Source organism: Schistocerca piceifrons, chromosome 3 (assembly GCF_021461385.2).
Source record: "Schistocerca piceifrons isolate TAMUIC-IGC-003096 chromosome 3, iqSchPice1.1, whole genome shotgun sequence".
Taxonomy (NCBI): Eukaryota; Metazoa; Arthropoda; class Insecta; order Orthoptera; family Acrididae; genus Schistocerca; species Schistocerca piceifrons.
Genome location: NC_060140.1, coordinates 614450306 through 614466953, shown reverse-complemented (window position 1 = coordinate 614466953; position 16648 = coordinate 614450306). Strand labels below are relative to the sequence as shown.

The 16648-nt window shown below is 42.7% G+C and overlaps 1 protein-coding gene across 1 annotated transcript in view; it reads left to right on the top strand.

The window, feature by feature from the left end:
• The window catches only part of LOC124789818, a 274122-nt gene that overhangs the window by 124543 nt on the left and 132931 nt on the right, over positions 1-16648 (top strand). The gene's annotated exons all lie outside the window — the stretch shown is intronic.

Below are 16648 nucleotides of genomic sequence, written 5' to 3'. Positions count from 1 at the left end.
TGGTTCCACGTATATTTGTGAGCGCTTCTTCTCTCTTTTAGGGAGAGAGAGCACTTTAGCAGAGTATCTCTTTGGACTCTCTTTCTTAGCGTTCTGGGTAAAGTTCCACAGAAATAGTTAACTAGATCTAACTTATTTTGCACTTGACCATTTACCCTGTATGTGATACTGCACTCTAAAAATTGAAATGCGTTGACGTGCTCTCTGATCTTCTTGTCAATTTCAATCTTAACTTTCTTGGGCTGGTGTCCTGAAAGTGCCATTGATTTTGTCTTTGTGATGGAGACGTTCAGATTGTTCGATTTACTTTATCAAACACCTTTTCGTAGTTGATGACGCCAAGAAAAGTTGGTAAATTGAATTCACTATATTTTTCTGTTAGTTGTGTCATGTTGAAGATACAGCCCGAGGATGATCTGCCTTTTCGAAAACCGTGTTGGACAACGTATATTACTGTTTCAACAATTGGTGATAGTTGTTTTGTTAAAATTCTAGCAAACAATTTATAATATGAATCCAGAAGGCTAACACATTTGAAATTTTGGCATCCATGTCTGTTTCCTTTCTTATAAATTAGGAATATCTGGGTTATATTCCACTTCGCCATACATAGTCATAAAATCGACTTATTTTTGCAATATTTGGTGCATATTTTATCAGTTCATACTGATTTTGTCACACTCTGGATTATTTCTGTTCTTGCTTGACGTTACTGATTGCCTCCTGTAGCTCCTCCAACATTATGAAGTCTACATTTCCGTCTGGTTCAGACAGAACCACCAAATCCATCCAGAGTGTTTTATAGTATTGCGACCAATCAGAGTCAGATATTGTGTTTATTTGCAGATTTCCCTTATCTTCTTTATTTAAATGTTTCATTACTTTGTATGATTTCTCTCGTCTTCCTCTTACATCAAGTTCAATATCTGTAATATACTGGGTGTATATAAATTTGAAAACTTAATAAACCACGGAACAATGCAGATAGAGAGGTAAAAATTGACACACATGCTTGGAATGACAAGGGGTTTTATTAGAATAAAAAGAAATACCCCACATTGCTAGACGCGTGAAAGATATCTTGCGCGCGTCGTTTGGTGATGATCGTGTGCTCAGCCGCCACTTTCGTCATGCTTGGCCTCCCACGTCCCCAGACCTCAGTCCGTGCGATTATTGGCTTTGGGGTTACCTGAAGTCGCAAGTGTATCGTAATCGACCGACATCTCTAGGAACGCTGAAAGACAACATCCGACGCCAATGCCTCACCATAACTCCGGACATGGTTCAAATGGCTCTGAGCACTATGGGACTTAACTTCTAAGGTCGTCAGTCCCCCAGAACTTAGAACGACTTAAACCTAACTAACCTAAGGACATCACACACATCCACGCCCGAAGCAGGACTCGAACCTGCGACCGCAACGGTCGCGCGGTTCCAGACTGTAGCGCCTAGAACCGCTCGGCCACCCCGGCCGGCTAACTTCGGACATGCTTTACAGTGCTGTTCACAACATTATTACTCGGCTACAGCTATCGTTGAGGAATGATGTTGGACATATTGAGCATTTCCTGTAAAGAACATCATCTTTGCTTTGTCTTACTTTGTTATGCTAATTATTGCTATTCTGATCATCTGTAGAACATTTACTGAACGTTAGTATTTTTTTGGTTCTAATAAAACCCCATGTCATTCCAAGCATGTGTGACAATTTGTACCTCTCTATCTACATTATTCCGTGATTTATGCAGTTTTCAAATTTATACTGACTTTTTGATCACCCGGTATTATCTTATTGTGATATTTGACCGTGTTTCCTATACCTGTACATGGAACATTACGAAATAAAACATGTGTGGTACAATCATATATTTGCGAATATCGAACTACAGCACAACACAGTTTATATCAGTTACTCACCTCTTGACGGTACATAGACTGCAACTGTTCACTGCACACACTGTAACAGATGGTATCTGAAAGTCTTAACTACGTTGGTACCAATGTCGAGTTGCGAATAACGTACCGTACCACAAACTCCGAATTACACTCGCTTTTATTCTGTTGGCCTGAACTAATTTTTGACTGTTCATTATTGCACGAGTAAGTTCACAATATTTTTGCGACTTCGTGTTGTCGGTATACAAGTTTATACATAACAACCACGGCTCAGTTTACTAATGTTAGTAAGGTTTCGTAATAACACACTCACAAACAACTCGATAATAATTTATGTTCGCATGTAATAAATACGGTAATCAAACAACACATTCCATTCGTGAGCGAATACAGTACAATTCTATGAAAATAGTTTCATCCGTTTGTGAACGATATTCAGACCTAGTTACAATAAAGTATTAGTATAAATATAGCCACCTTCTGCGTCACTGTCTTGGCGCTCACGCTGGTCCCAACACAGTGCTGGCTGCCGATGCCTCGCGTCCTAGCTGGCGACAATGACCAGCTTCGGCGACGATGCCTGATATCAAATTACAAGCACCAGCGAGCTACTTAATTATTGAAATATTGCGTAAGGTAGGATGATAGTACGCTTACAACGTGAGTCTAAACCTTACGGCTCCCGCCGGAGTTAAAGCGTTACTGACAGAAATGAGAAATCAGTTACCATCTGCAAGTCGAAATTTTTCGACGTCCAGAAGAATCTGACGTAATAATTAGCTCCAGATTTGCCAGTCTTGCTGTCGTACTTATTTTCCTAAAGCCCCACAGGAAATTTCCACCGCGCTTAGCTGGACAGGGCTACGTGACCTCTCAGCTTAGAGGCGTGGATCGATGGGCTGAGTAGCCCGAGTCCTCCTCATACATTTTGTAGTTCCACTGTCCGTGCTCGGACGTTCTGTGAGCAGAAAAATTTTTTAACGAGCACACATCAACTCCGCCCTCAGATTAAGCACTTTGTAATAACAGATCTCTAATAATAGTCGGTTAAGCTTTGCATGGTAAGAGAATGCTTTAACGTGTGTGACAAACTAGAGCAAGATATTCAAATTATTAGTTCCTTTATTTTTAGAGAGTGCTCTCGCTCCGCTACTTAAGCTTTTTAATTCTGTGTGTCATTATTCCACGGCGTCATGTGATACTGCTCATTATAAAAATGTCTTGTTTCATTTGGAATAAATACACTCTTTAAAGAGCAACTATGCCCAGTTTAAATAAAAAATTAACTTAACTGATTGCGAAGCGTAGCCCAGAATGATTTCTTGATGTCTAAAAGAATTAATAGCCACAAAGCTTTCTTTCTATAGACAGGCTCATATCAGTTAAGCGGTCTTTAAAAAAATTTAAAAAAATAAACATAATCTACTGTATATGTCACGTGTAAATCGCAACCTTCGCTGCTACGGCTTTTAATCCTTTCACACCCTCTGGCTATAATTGTGTACGTTAACTTCTACTGTGTCTCCGCTGCAACATAAGTATTTTTTCCCAATGGAAACCTGAGATGCATATTTGTGAATGTCCAACCTTTTCATTATGCGCAAGTAGTGCCAACTGTTGGACATCATCACGAAAATATCAGAAGTCATGCAGCAGCGCGCACTAGCAGAAAACACGGATGTGGTTGGTTCGCTATATTGTACTGTAACACTTAAGAGCATTACCACCGCTCAACTGCGCGGTCATCAACGCCCATACAAAGTCCCAATTTTTACACAGCCCAATTTTTTTTCCCACAGTCCAATCGAGCCGCTGTCACGAATGATTGTGATGATGAAATGATGAGGGCAACGCAAACACACAGTCCCCAGGCAGAGAAAACCCATCGTATACTAAAACATAGAACTTGTTTGCAACTGGAGCAGGTATTCCGTCACCAATATTCAAATTACCTACGTGATTACTGCAGGGTAACGTCCTGGACTACCGCGAGTATTCCGGCAGGCGAACACACCGTCATTTCAAGGCACAAATGTAACGAAAGATCGTTGATTGATATTGATCAACCCACCGACTGTTTAAGTTGCCATGTACAGCGACTCTCACTTCATTTGTGCGTTTAAAACCTGTTCAAGTATAGGCAGTTATCTTTAGCGTTAAGTGCTTACATTCCCGTAAGTTATTTGAATATTCAATACGACACGAGGTTTCAGACAGCAAGAATTTCTTTCTGTTGAATTACTTTCACATGACTTCAACATCCATCTTCCGCTCCAAATCACTTCTTACACATTTATGTTTCATTTCTTCTGTCCTTTGGAGTCCAGTAAGTGCGCACAGTTGCAACCAAAAGTGTTGAAGTTCACGATATGTTTAGGCGTCCACTTCGTTTTCCAGCAACTTCCCATCAGATACGTTTTTCGGGTCACGAATGTTGTACAAAATGTGTTGTTTCTCTACTTTTATCCTCTTCAATCCCCCAGTATTTTACTGACATACACTGTACGGTTGAAAACAAGAAGATCCCTAGCCCCAATCACACACACAAAAGTACATGATCAGTATCATTCGCGACCAGCACAACGTACTTCGGAAGCAAGCCTTAATTTGCACTCAATGTAGCTTTCGACTGAGTAATCGAACTTAATATTCGCAACCACGCGTTATTTGTTGTGACACTATTACAGCCCATACTCCTCTTCTAGTATATTTTACGTATTTCCACGGACCTCGAGAATGTCACGTGGATAAACTGAGCTCGACACAAATTCAGTGTAGTCTGTAAGTGACACAGCAACTAGAACCCGCTCTACATGGGTTTCTAGGACAACGCAATATTCCTAAACGTCATGCAAAAATGTTTGAAATCTCACTCGACACTATATTGTAATGAAATGTTAAAATGTGTGTGAAATCTTCTGGGATTTAACTGCTAGGGTCATCAGTCCCTAAGCTTACACGCTACTTAAGATAACACACCCATGCCCGAGGGAGGGCTCGAACCTCCGCCGGGACCAGCCGCACAGTCCATGACTGCAGCGCCTCAGACCGCTCTGCTAATCCCGCGCGGCTGGATTGTAATAAAATACTTAATAATACAATAGCGAAGCTCATCCATTAAAGTAAATTTAGGGCCTCACTTGCTGAAATTGTAAGGACTATTTCTGTGGAATTCTTTTCACGAATTCCTCAAAGTTATAAATCCATATTTTTCTATTCCGTCCACATAAGCTTGTTTAGAAATACAATATTGTATACCAGTTTTCTAATCTCAGAGTAGCTTTTTTTTCTATATCATTGCCTTCCCCTACAATGATCGCTCTCTACAGCTCTCGCTAATGCCTTGAAAGTTATTTCCTGATGTCTCAGTACACTTCTTCCTTCTTCTAGTAAGTGTTTTTTACATACTCCCTTGCCCGCCGTTCTTTGGAGAACTTCCTCATCGCTCATCAGCCCATTTAATTTTCAGCGCCCATCTGTAACATCAGGTCCCAAATTCTTCGATTCTGTTGTTTTCTGGTTTTCCCACAGACGGTGATCCACTTTTGAAAAATGCAGTGCTTCAGACTGTCAGCGCTGACTGTGAGAAGAATGGCGCTGTCCGCGCATACTCCAAATGGTGCACCGTACTACTCAGCTTTGTAACCTAGTTTTCTCTCTCGTTAGAAATCAACTTTATAATTTGTTAATAAATTCTTCTCTCTTAATGTCGTAAGACGTTGTCCCCGTTTCCCATTTTGTGCTTGTCTGTGGAAGAAAGGGGAGTTTGAATGTAACGTCCCGTTCTCGGCGAAGTCATTAGAGGGAGGGAGAGAGAAAAGGAGAGACAGAGAGAAAAAGAGAGCACCATTTCAAGTAGAGAAGAGCTACTTTAGGAACTCTCCCAGGACTCATTTGGAGTAATTTAGGGATTTTATCCTCGAATCTCCGGATTTTCGCAGTGTCCATCAACTGATACATAGCGTTCTGCCTTACTGGGCTGTTCGCCGAAATCGGGACTGCCTAAATTGGAATAGTGCCCGAGTGTGTGAGACCCATACCACGTTAGACATCGAGCGTATCTCAAGAATAGCAGCACGGATGTTAAAAGACGTAATTCATTCATACAGTCCGCAGCTCGTGGTCTCGCGGTAGCGTCCTCGTTTCCCGAGCACGGGGTTCAAAATGGTTCAAATGGCTCTGAGCACTATGGGACTTAACATCGGAGGTCATCAGTCCCCTAGAACTTAGAACTACTTAAATCTAACTAACCTAAGGACATCACACTCACCCATGCCCGAGGCAGGATTCGAACCTGCGACCGTAGCGGTCTCGCGGTTCCAGACTGAAGCGCCTAGAACCGCATGGTCACACCGGCCGGCGAGCACGGGGTCCCGGGTTCTATTCCCGGCGGGGTCAGGGATTTTCACCTGCCTCAGATGACTGGGTGTTGTCGTGTCGTCTTCATCATCATCATTCATCCCCATTACGGTCGGAGGAAGGCAATGGCAAACCACCTCCACTAGGACCTTGCCTAGTACGGCGGTGCGGGTCTCCTGCATCGTTCTCCTACGCTCTGTCAAAGAGTATGGGACTTCATCACTTCATCATTCATACAGAAGTCTCGAAAAAATGCTGATAAATTTCGGCTGGGAGGACCTCGCAGAAACGCATTAGTAGTCGCTAGTAATCGCAAGTTTACATGGACCAGTTCTCAGGGCAGAACATGCAAAATATTCTTCATCCTCTATACACTAGGTCCAAAAGAATTTTGAAGAGAAAATTACACTGATAACAGATTGCAGAGAGATAATACGTACAGCCCGACGGCGTATGAAGTATCAATGAATAGTATGGGATGAATAGTTCACTTATGGTACAATAAAAAGTACACTCTACCACGCTGTCTACTGTGATATACAAAGAAATATGCCGAAGATACACTGCGATTATGATATTCGGCACAAAATCTTTTTGAGAAAGTATTTTCGGCTGTTTTCTACTCCAGCTTAGCATGATTTCGGCCTGAACATCAACTTTCCTCTCAAGTACCCAAAACCCAAATTATTTTTTAAAAAATGCAGGGTGAACAAAATTCAGACATGGAGTTAGATATCGAAGTTCCCCATTCAAGCTACTTGAAATATAGGTGAAAGTGAAACTTGTATAAAAATACGAAAGACAAATTAGTGAGTTCACATATGTAAAAGAGGAAGTTCAGTTTGAACAAGATACGGTCATGGACGGATCGGCCAGTAGCGGAAACAATGCCAAAGAACAAGCACAGTTGTAAGCTCGACAGCACTGGTGACGTCCACATATGAATTTGGAATCTTAACTAAACAAAGAATTGGCTGTGTATAGAGGAGGTTACACGTCTGGGAAGACTCCTGAGCCGGCTCGCAATCAATCTCTGCTCAACTTACCCGTTTTAATTTTGTTCGTAGGCTACGGAGAGTGAAGGAATAACGAATACTGTTTTACAGAGAGAGATCAGAGATGAATCTACTCACCGTTGTAATTTTCCACCGAAATTCATAATATCCATGTATTAACGTTGTTCACACGGAGTATTCTGATATCTGCGGGTTTATAGTTTATGATATCGACAGTAAGTTTGAATTTGGTGCCACTGAATTTCACAACACATTTATCAGATCGTTAATATTTGAAGAAAAACGTTGCTGACACTTCCTCTGGCGACTGCTGCGAATTGTTTGTGCAGTAACGTACCAGCAGGAGTAAGAGACAGTGTCGCATGTTTCCCAGATCAGAAAGAAACAAAGTAAAGACTGACTCTATTGTTTCCTGTCCATCTTTGTCTTAGGCGGGTTGTGCGTTCAAAACACAAACAACACACAAGAAATTGTTTTCTTGGAGATGCGCTTGTCTTCCAGTCATCTGACTGATATGATCATCCCGTCTCTGGGTCGTAAAAGAAACACTGTATTTTATGAGCAGCCACGATGGTCCTTTTCACAATGATATCGCTCTCCGTAGGTACCTGAGGCCTCTTCTGATCATGAGAGAAAATTTTTTGAAAGTGAATGCCAACAAGCTTTACTCACTATCAAAATATCAGTCAGAATGTCTTGGATAAACCGTCTTCGGATGCAATGCTGTCGACTCTTTGTTGTCTTTCCGTTGAAATTATTTGACTACTATGCTAAGTGTTTTTCCTCCAGTGGTGTAACGGGAAGCGTGGGAGTGCGTTCAGTGGTTATATGGTCTTCACGAAACAGTTTGTGACACAGAAATACATCGGCTTCAGTTTATTCATCACCGCCGGTTTGTCATAACGTCGACAGCTCAAATACTTCCGAGTGAATGTAGGGAATCGGATGACAGCACCATGTTCGCTACATGACATTTACAAACCGTGCTGGTCGCTAAACGCCAACTGAGCAGAACACTCTGAGAAACTCAATTTCTTCCTCAAAAGCACCAACGCAAGAACTCACAAGCTTTCGTCTGTGATTATCCACCATTACAACTTCGAGTTCATTAACTTTCTTAATCTCCTAAGTGTATTTTATCTATTCGGATCCATACGGTTTGGATTATTACCAGTCAACAGTCGCTTCTTTGTAGAATCGAACTCCCATGTGTTAAACAGCTTCAAACGTCTGAATATTTTACAAATGACTTGATGTGTTAAGTAGTTGATGTTAAGCATGTAAGCGAGAAATTTTATAACATGTTTAAATGCATACTTAAAGTCCATTATGATACACTGGGTGAATATAGTTTGGGTAGTTGATGCGCCGTTACTTACACTGTCTCAAAACAAACACACCACCATTTTCCCTATTGTTTATTTAATTACGTCCCAGATTTCGACCTTTTATGCCATTTTCAAGTGACTGAGTTTATGTCATTAACATATATTGCAGAACATCAAGCTCAAATCGGCCATAAATTAAGAAAAATATTGGCTCCCCACGAAATGCCAGATGTAAAATTGAATGACTGTTGCTCAGCAACATCAAAAACTGAAACTTGAAACTTCCTGGCAGATTAAAACTGTGTGCCCGACCGAGACTCGAACTCGGGACCTTCGCCTTTCGCGGGCAAGTGCTCTACCAACTGAGCTACCGAAGCACGACTCACGCCCGGTACTCACAGCTTTACTTCTGCCAGTACCTCGTCTCCTACCTTCCAAACTTTACAGAAGCTCTCCTGCGAACCTTGCAGAACTAGCACTCCTGAAAGAAAGGATATTGCGGAGACATGGCTTAGCCACAGCCTGGCTAAGAAAGGATATTGCGGAGACATGGCTTAGCCACAGCCTGGCTAAGCCATGTCTCCGCAATATCCTTTCTTTCAGGAGTGCTAGTTCTGCAAGGTTCGCAGGAGAGCTTCTGTAAAGTTTGGAAGGTAGGAGACGAGGTACTGGCAGAAGTAAAGCTGTGAGTACCGGGCGTGAGTCGTGCTTCGGTAGCTCAGTTGGTAGAGCACTTGCCCGCGAAAGGCAAAGGTCCCGAGTTCGAGTCTCGGTCGGGCACACAGTTTTAATCTGCCAGGAAGTTTCAAATCAGCGCACACTCCGCTGCAGAGTGAAAATCTCATTCTGGAAACATCAAAAACTGTTTACAGATTCTAACTGTTATACTTGTCTTACTGTTTAAGACTCAAGCGCACCTATTAAATAACGGTACAAGGATGCAGCATATTCATGCTAAGCAAATCATACAGATGTTTATAGGCCAATTCAAGCTGGCAATCACGTTACGTCACCGTCACATGTGATGTATTCATACTACACGTCACAGCACTTCACGACACTTCGTTTGTCCCAGAACTGAACAGTGAAAATAAGACCATAAGTTGACTACCCGTGACACAAACAGTCGGAGTATGTCATCAGAATTGAGGAACTAACAACGACAAAGTTTATTAATGGTGAACACAAACTTCCTGCCTCTACAGGGTGCCTCTCCTAAGTGTCGTCAGGTGCCTTGTCACTGATGTTTCGGTAGATATTTGCAGTTTGTTTTTTCCAACGTGTAGCTCGAGTCAAACCAAAGAGAGCTCGTCAAGGCTTCCATGCGACACCCAGTGTCGACAGAAAGTGTCGGTTTGTTTCCCGTAAGGATAAAAATGATTTTTAACGCGGAATTTTGTGTGTCCATTCGATTGAGCGTTCCCAAATTACTCTAGTGCGATATTTGTTTTACCAGTATTTATTAAGACAGATAGTAAGACATGAAAAAAAAACCAGTACTCCAGTAGCAGTTACTGAGCAGAGCTGCAGTGTGGCGACAGCAAGTCAGCGCGGTCCAGAGAAGTACTGTCCCTGATGGAGTACCGATTACTCTTGGTGTTTTACTGTCCCTGTTGCAAAATGAAATGATCGAAAGGCATTGGTGGCCGGGAGGCCCCATCCGGGGCAGCTCGGCCGCCGAGTGCGAGTCTTATTGTAGTCGACGCCACATTGGGCGACTCGCATGCTGGTGATGAGGATGAGATGATGATGACAACACAACACCCAGTCCACGAGCGGAGAAAATCTCCAACTCGGCCGGGAATCGAACCCAGGCACGCTACATGGGAGGCAAGCACGTTACAATTTTTTCCTTTTTTTTAAATCTCATTTTGTTCACTTTCGTTCGTTGTATCTGCTCTGGGCGAACGTCGTAAGACACCCGTTTTAAGTTCGTTGTCGATCGATTAACTCAGTTTTTTTTATTACAGAGCGCTGCAAACCCTCTGACCGAACACGCTGAGCTACCGTGCCGGCTTTTCCCTCCATAAAATTCTGCTTTAAAAACCATTTTGCTCATAACGGGAAACAAATCGACGCTTTATGTGAGCACTGGCCGGCGCATGAAAATCTTGATGAGCAGTACTTGGTTGGGCTGACTCCTACATACTGCAAAAACGAAATTGGAAATATGTGCTGAAACACCAGAGAAAATGCGCCTGACGATCCATAGGAGAGACACCGTGTACGTTCTTCATTACTTTTGTGCTGTAGAGCGCTCAGAAGCGGTACAACATCTCCAAAATCGACATTTATTTGCTAGCGAAAATATATACATACAAACACCTCAAACAATATTTGCAAGGGAATAAATAGCGCCTGTCCGCCTTATCCAGTGGTTTTTCTTTCCCTTATCTAATAACATGGCAAAGAAGTGTATTTTTCTCATTCATTGGAGCTAACTTTACAGTAAATGTGTTATCTAATGAAAATTGTTTCATCAAATTATGTTCTTATTTAAATACAATATGAGTGTCACCTTTCAGATGTCATATCTCGCTTTTAGAAGAATATTTAGTGGAAAAAGTATCGAAGTTGTCGTGTAACATTTGCAATTTTCCACGAAAACAAAGCACAATGATAAAATAAAGATAAAGAAGAAAAAAACACAAAATCAATTACTATGCCATGAGTGGGGGCGGCGAAAATAGATAAATGTCCGATGCTGGCAGACGACGTCGCCGTCAAAACTTTTCTCGAGAAACCTTCACGTAACACGACGTGATTTGAGGGACCTTTGACGGCCTGTGTAAATGCCCCCCTTCGAAATGCATTCTGGTGTGTTTTGATACGGCGTGACAGCCAGCGTGAATTGGCCTTAAACTATAAATAGTGATTTTAGAACCTGTAATTGAAATATAATTTTGATTATAGATTTAACTATCCGATGTGAACAAAGATGTCAGTCGGAAATATGGCGAATAGTGCACTGTTCTCGTGCAAAATACAAGTGAAAAAGCGTGTGTGTCACGATTAAGGAGACAAAAATCGGAACAAGGAGAAGCACAGTACAAAGCAAGGACATCTAACCAGAAACATATCGTAGATGTACAACGCGCGAAGTATAATACTAAACAAAACAGTTAATTTGCGCAGGTGAGCTGCAGCACCCAAATTGCTGGCAATATTTTAACGGCGTGTAACTGTGAATTGAATATGTATTACACCAACTGAAGAAAGGTGAAAGCACGGAACGTATATTGGCACAGATAAATATATTTAAAATTTACTGATTTACTGATTCCACAGCCACTGGGCTAAGAATCAATAAAATGGATAAATTTCTGTTAACTAACAGCTTTTCTGCATGTTATTTGTTTGTTACTACGAAAAATACTGCAACCATTTTAAGCCTACTTATCTGTTATCACAACCACGGGGACCGGAAACCTTTATTTTTCAGATTATTGATATGTGTCATATAAACGTCGCACCCAAAGTAACAAATGGGCATATAATGAACGGACTAACCAGACTAAAATTTCTGCATACGGCCATCTGATAGTGTGTTATGGTATTGTAATTGTTTATTAATATGTAAATGTGTGTGTCTGAATTCTTAAGGGACCCAACTGCTGAGGTCATGGGTCCCTCAGCCTACACACTACTTAACCTAACTTAAACTAACCTACGCTAAGGACAACACACACACCCACGCCCGAGAGAGGACTTGAACCTCCGACGGTAGCAGCCGCCCGGACCGTGGGAAGACGACTTAGACCGCGCGGCTATTAATATGTAACTCTTGATAACAGCGTATTTAAAATGGTATTTTCATTGTGCTTATTTCTTGAAATTGGAAGTCAGCGGAACTTATCGACCTCGGCAAGTAAGATGGTTTCTTTTAAACTCTGGAAACCACCAGGAAAAAGCGACCAAGGTCACACATCTGAAGCGATATGGCCACTACATGCACCCATGTCACAGGTTATCGTGGGAGGATGTGTGAATAGCCAAATCTCAGGGTCGACTCAAGTCCTCACACACACACACACACACACACACACACACACACACACACACACACACACACCAATTTTTTTCTTTTGCACCCGTCGTTGCCACATTCTGGTTTGAGACTAATGCGCAAAGAGTGCCTTCTGTCATTAGACTTTGCCCAAAATAGCGTACTTGTAAGGAAACGTACAAGGAATTATAATAACCATTATTAATGTGAGTTACATATGGGCAATGCACATGCAGGAATATTATGTAAAACTAAAACAACAGCAACAAAATTTTAGGCTTTTTGGCTACAGTACGCTGTAGAACTGACATTTCATGCAAAACAGATGAAATGCTACATTACCACTGCCACCCCTTTCCCATTCGCCTCTTTTCACCAGTGGCAAGCAATAAAGCAAACACCAATCGAGAATCACTATATCCGCCCATGAAGAGAAGTAATGAAAACACCAATAAAAGTCTTCCAACACTCCTCCTCGTTATCCTCAACAGCCTATCAGAGTCCGATGACAGCCACTTCCGCCGGTATATAAGAACCAAACTTTTCTCATTTAAGCATTCGAGGGTTGGAACCCCTCTTCTTCTCTTGAATAAGAACTGCCTGGGCTGCCCTCAGGGTTTAAATTCAAATAGGGAACATTTTTCAGTCGTCTTCGTTTCCGTCGTCGTCGTCTTTTCTGGCAGTTCTCGCTACGTGTCATCGTCTTCGATGCCATTGCTGTCTAACCGCTATCATCTTTGCTGTCAGTCATCATCTTCGCACCGACATCTCTCTCTCGCCACTACATCCCATCTTCGCTGCCAGTCTTGGCCTCCATCAGCCTCACTGTCGTTTCGTCGCCTGTTTATCATCGTCACCACCTCCAACGTTGTCGCCGATAACTCATCACGCCTCACATAGCTGCTTCCATCTCTGTCACATCGGAGACATTCTCATTGTTCGTAACTTCACCACAGCTCGCCACCGTCGTCTCAGCATCGCTTCGGCCGCCACTCACCGCAGTCAATGCCATTCATCACTCTCGCCACCATGGACTACCCAACTATGACAATAATATATACCTCTCCATCTCCTGCTGCCATTGTCACTATGTGGAGCATATCATCTAATCCTCCCCGCTACATCTATCCCTCTTTACCTACAGTGTCCAGTCCTACTGCAGGAATTACACATAGATCTCTCTCTGCCCCCAGTTCCCCGTACCTTTTCTCTTCCAGCCATAATCACCAACCATCTTCAACACTGTCTCACATCTCATCACCGCTGCAACAAATGACGTCTCAAGTATCACCTCACACTGCAATAACCATGCTAACCCTGTTAGAGGACTTGCACAACTCCGAGGTGACCATCAACATCGTCAGATACCTTCACCCCCAATCCGACAACCATCCTTTCCTCCAACAGCTGTTACGAAACATACAAAACGTCAAACCACTGATATCTCTCTCATTCCCACACCGAAACAACTGCTAACTGAATCTGACGACACTCAGTAAATGGATACAACTCCTCCTCCTCAGACTTCTTCCCCTACCATCTACATCTTCATCCTCTCCAACCCTTACCCAAAGTTCCTTAAACCCAAATCTCTCACCCTTGAAACCAAAAACTACCTACCCAGCCTTCTCACACAACAACTCATCGCAAGGAAACATTCTGTCTTACTAAAGTCCATAAATCCCCACTTCCATACTGCCCTACTCTCCGAAATTCCTCACATCACCTTTGGTCCCAAAGGCTTCTTAGCACCTCTCACCATCACACCCAGGGCCAAAAAACCTCAACCTTCCCTCTGTCCTCACACCCTCACTGCAGTGATCAGAAAGGTCGACATTGAGATCATGGATGAGGAAGTGACAAATCTGAGCTGAAAAACCACCCGGGTTTAGAAGTCTGTAAATCTCTACAAATCAATAATTACCTGGGCCCCACTCACCTCGTCCATGTCTCCTCTGAATCTGCAGCCACCATAGAACTTCTCCCCTAGTCTACCACCACCGTCACGAGGCCAAACCTTCAAAATCCCATACTCAGTCCTAAAGCTGCCAAAAATGTCCCTGTTACAATGACTATCCTAGCTGTCCACACTGCAAAACCTCCCTTTTTTTTAAACAGAGGCCTAACTTAGCATCCCCTCCTACCTGAAACACCTGCAATGACTCCTATCTCACATACTCTGCCAAATGCAGAGACCACTGTGCCAATCCATCCCACTGATAACCCGACTCATCCCAACAGTTCCCTCTGGCCAACTCCCAAAGCTGAAGATATTATCAAATTCGTTACAATCTTCCTCCAAAATATCCATTCATTCCAACGTCCATACACTCTCCAACAAATGTCCCTTGCTGCCCACACCATCTTCCATCTCAACACCCGAGTGACCTACTCCCACAACCAGGTCCACTTCATTTTCACCCCCCTCGACAGCCTTGTCTAAATCTCATCAGACCTCATCCACACAAACCACTCTCAGCTCTTATAACTACACAAAACACTGTACCACAATGTCTGTTCTCTCCTCACTAATAAACACCGCTTAATGTATAACCTATTCCAACACAACGTCCATACATTCATCTTTAATGAGATATTCCTCCAACCCTATCACATCATCCAAACCTCTCCCTAAATCTTCCACCACACAGACAACCTCCTTCTCTTGGCCAGAGGTGGAGTTACAGTTGGCCACAACAAGAACATACCTGTTCAGCCACAACCCTTATACAATACTCCCACCATCAACTTATCCTTATCCTCTTTTCCAAACCCTAACCATTACCTCTGCCACCAACTACATACAGCCTAATTTCCCCATCCTGTATGACTTCCTCACTCATACAGATCATGCGTTTTCCACCTACATTATTGCCACAGACCTCAACATCCTTAGTAGATCCCCCACAGAACTTTAGTGGTGGCATCAGTTTACTGATTCCCTGCAAGGTGACACTGTCCCCACTCCACACCACACCCATCTTTAAAGCAGCACCATCCCCTGTGTCATCCTAACATCTCCCAATCTCCTTGGAACCAAGCCACCTTTCTCCCTCAGCCAATAAGGACACTTCACTCATTTCTTACACACACACACACACACACACACACACACACATATATATATATATATATATATATATATATATATATATATATATATATATATATATATATATATATATATATAAACTTAGAGCCAATGGGCGTTCGGATCGCTGTTGCTAGGCGGATCTGACGTCACGTTTGCGGACATTGTGACGGAAGTTTATCTCGGAATATTGTCTCAGATTGCAAGGTCCTACTCCCGAATAGTCATTTCTTGTCCCTACTAAGGTTGCACAACATTGCCTCTTATGATATTATCATTTATGCTCCTTGCTGACGCATAATTGTCAGATGTACGTGTAGCCTGGCAGCTACTGAGCATTCCCGAACATAAATGTGCGTAATACTTCGCCTAAACACGTGAAGGAAATGCACGTATGCATTACATCATCCTCCTGGAATTTCGAGAGTCTGTAGGAACGCATAACGCATATGAATGGATGCAGGTGATCAGACAAGATGCTTACTTACATGTCACCGGTCAGAGTCGTATCTTGACGTATCAGGGGACCCACATCACTCCAACTGCACACGCCCCACACCATTACAGAGCTTCCACCAGCTTGCACAGTCCCCAACTGACATGCAGGGGCCATGGATTCATGAGATTGTCTACATACCCGTACACTTCCATCCGCTCGATACAATTTGAAACGAGAATCGTCCGACCAGGCAATATGTTTCCAGTCATCAACAGTCCAATATCGGTGTTGACGGGCCCAGGCGAGGTCGTGTCGTGTAGTCATCAAAGGTACACGAGTGGGCCTTCAGCTCTGAAGTTTCGTTTAATAGTTCGCACGCTGACACTTGTTGATGGCCCAGCATGGAAATCTGCAGTAATTCGCTGAAGGATTGCACTTCTGTCACGTTGAACGATTCTCTTCAGTCGTCATTGGTCTTGTTCTTGCAGCATCATTTTCCGGGTGCAGCGATAC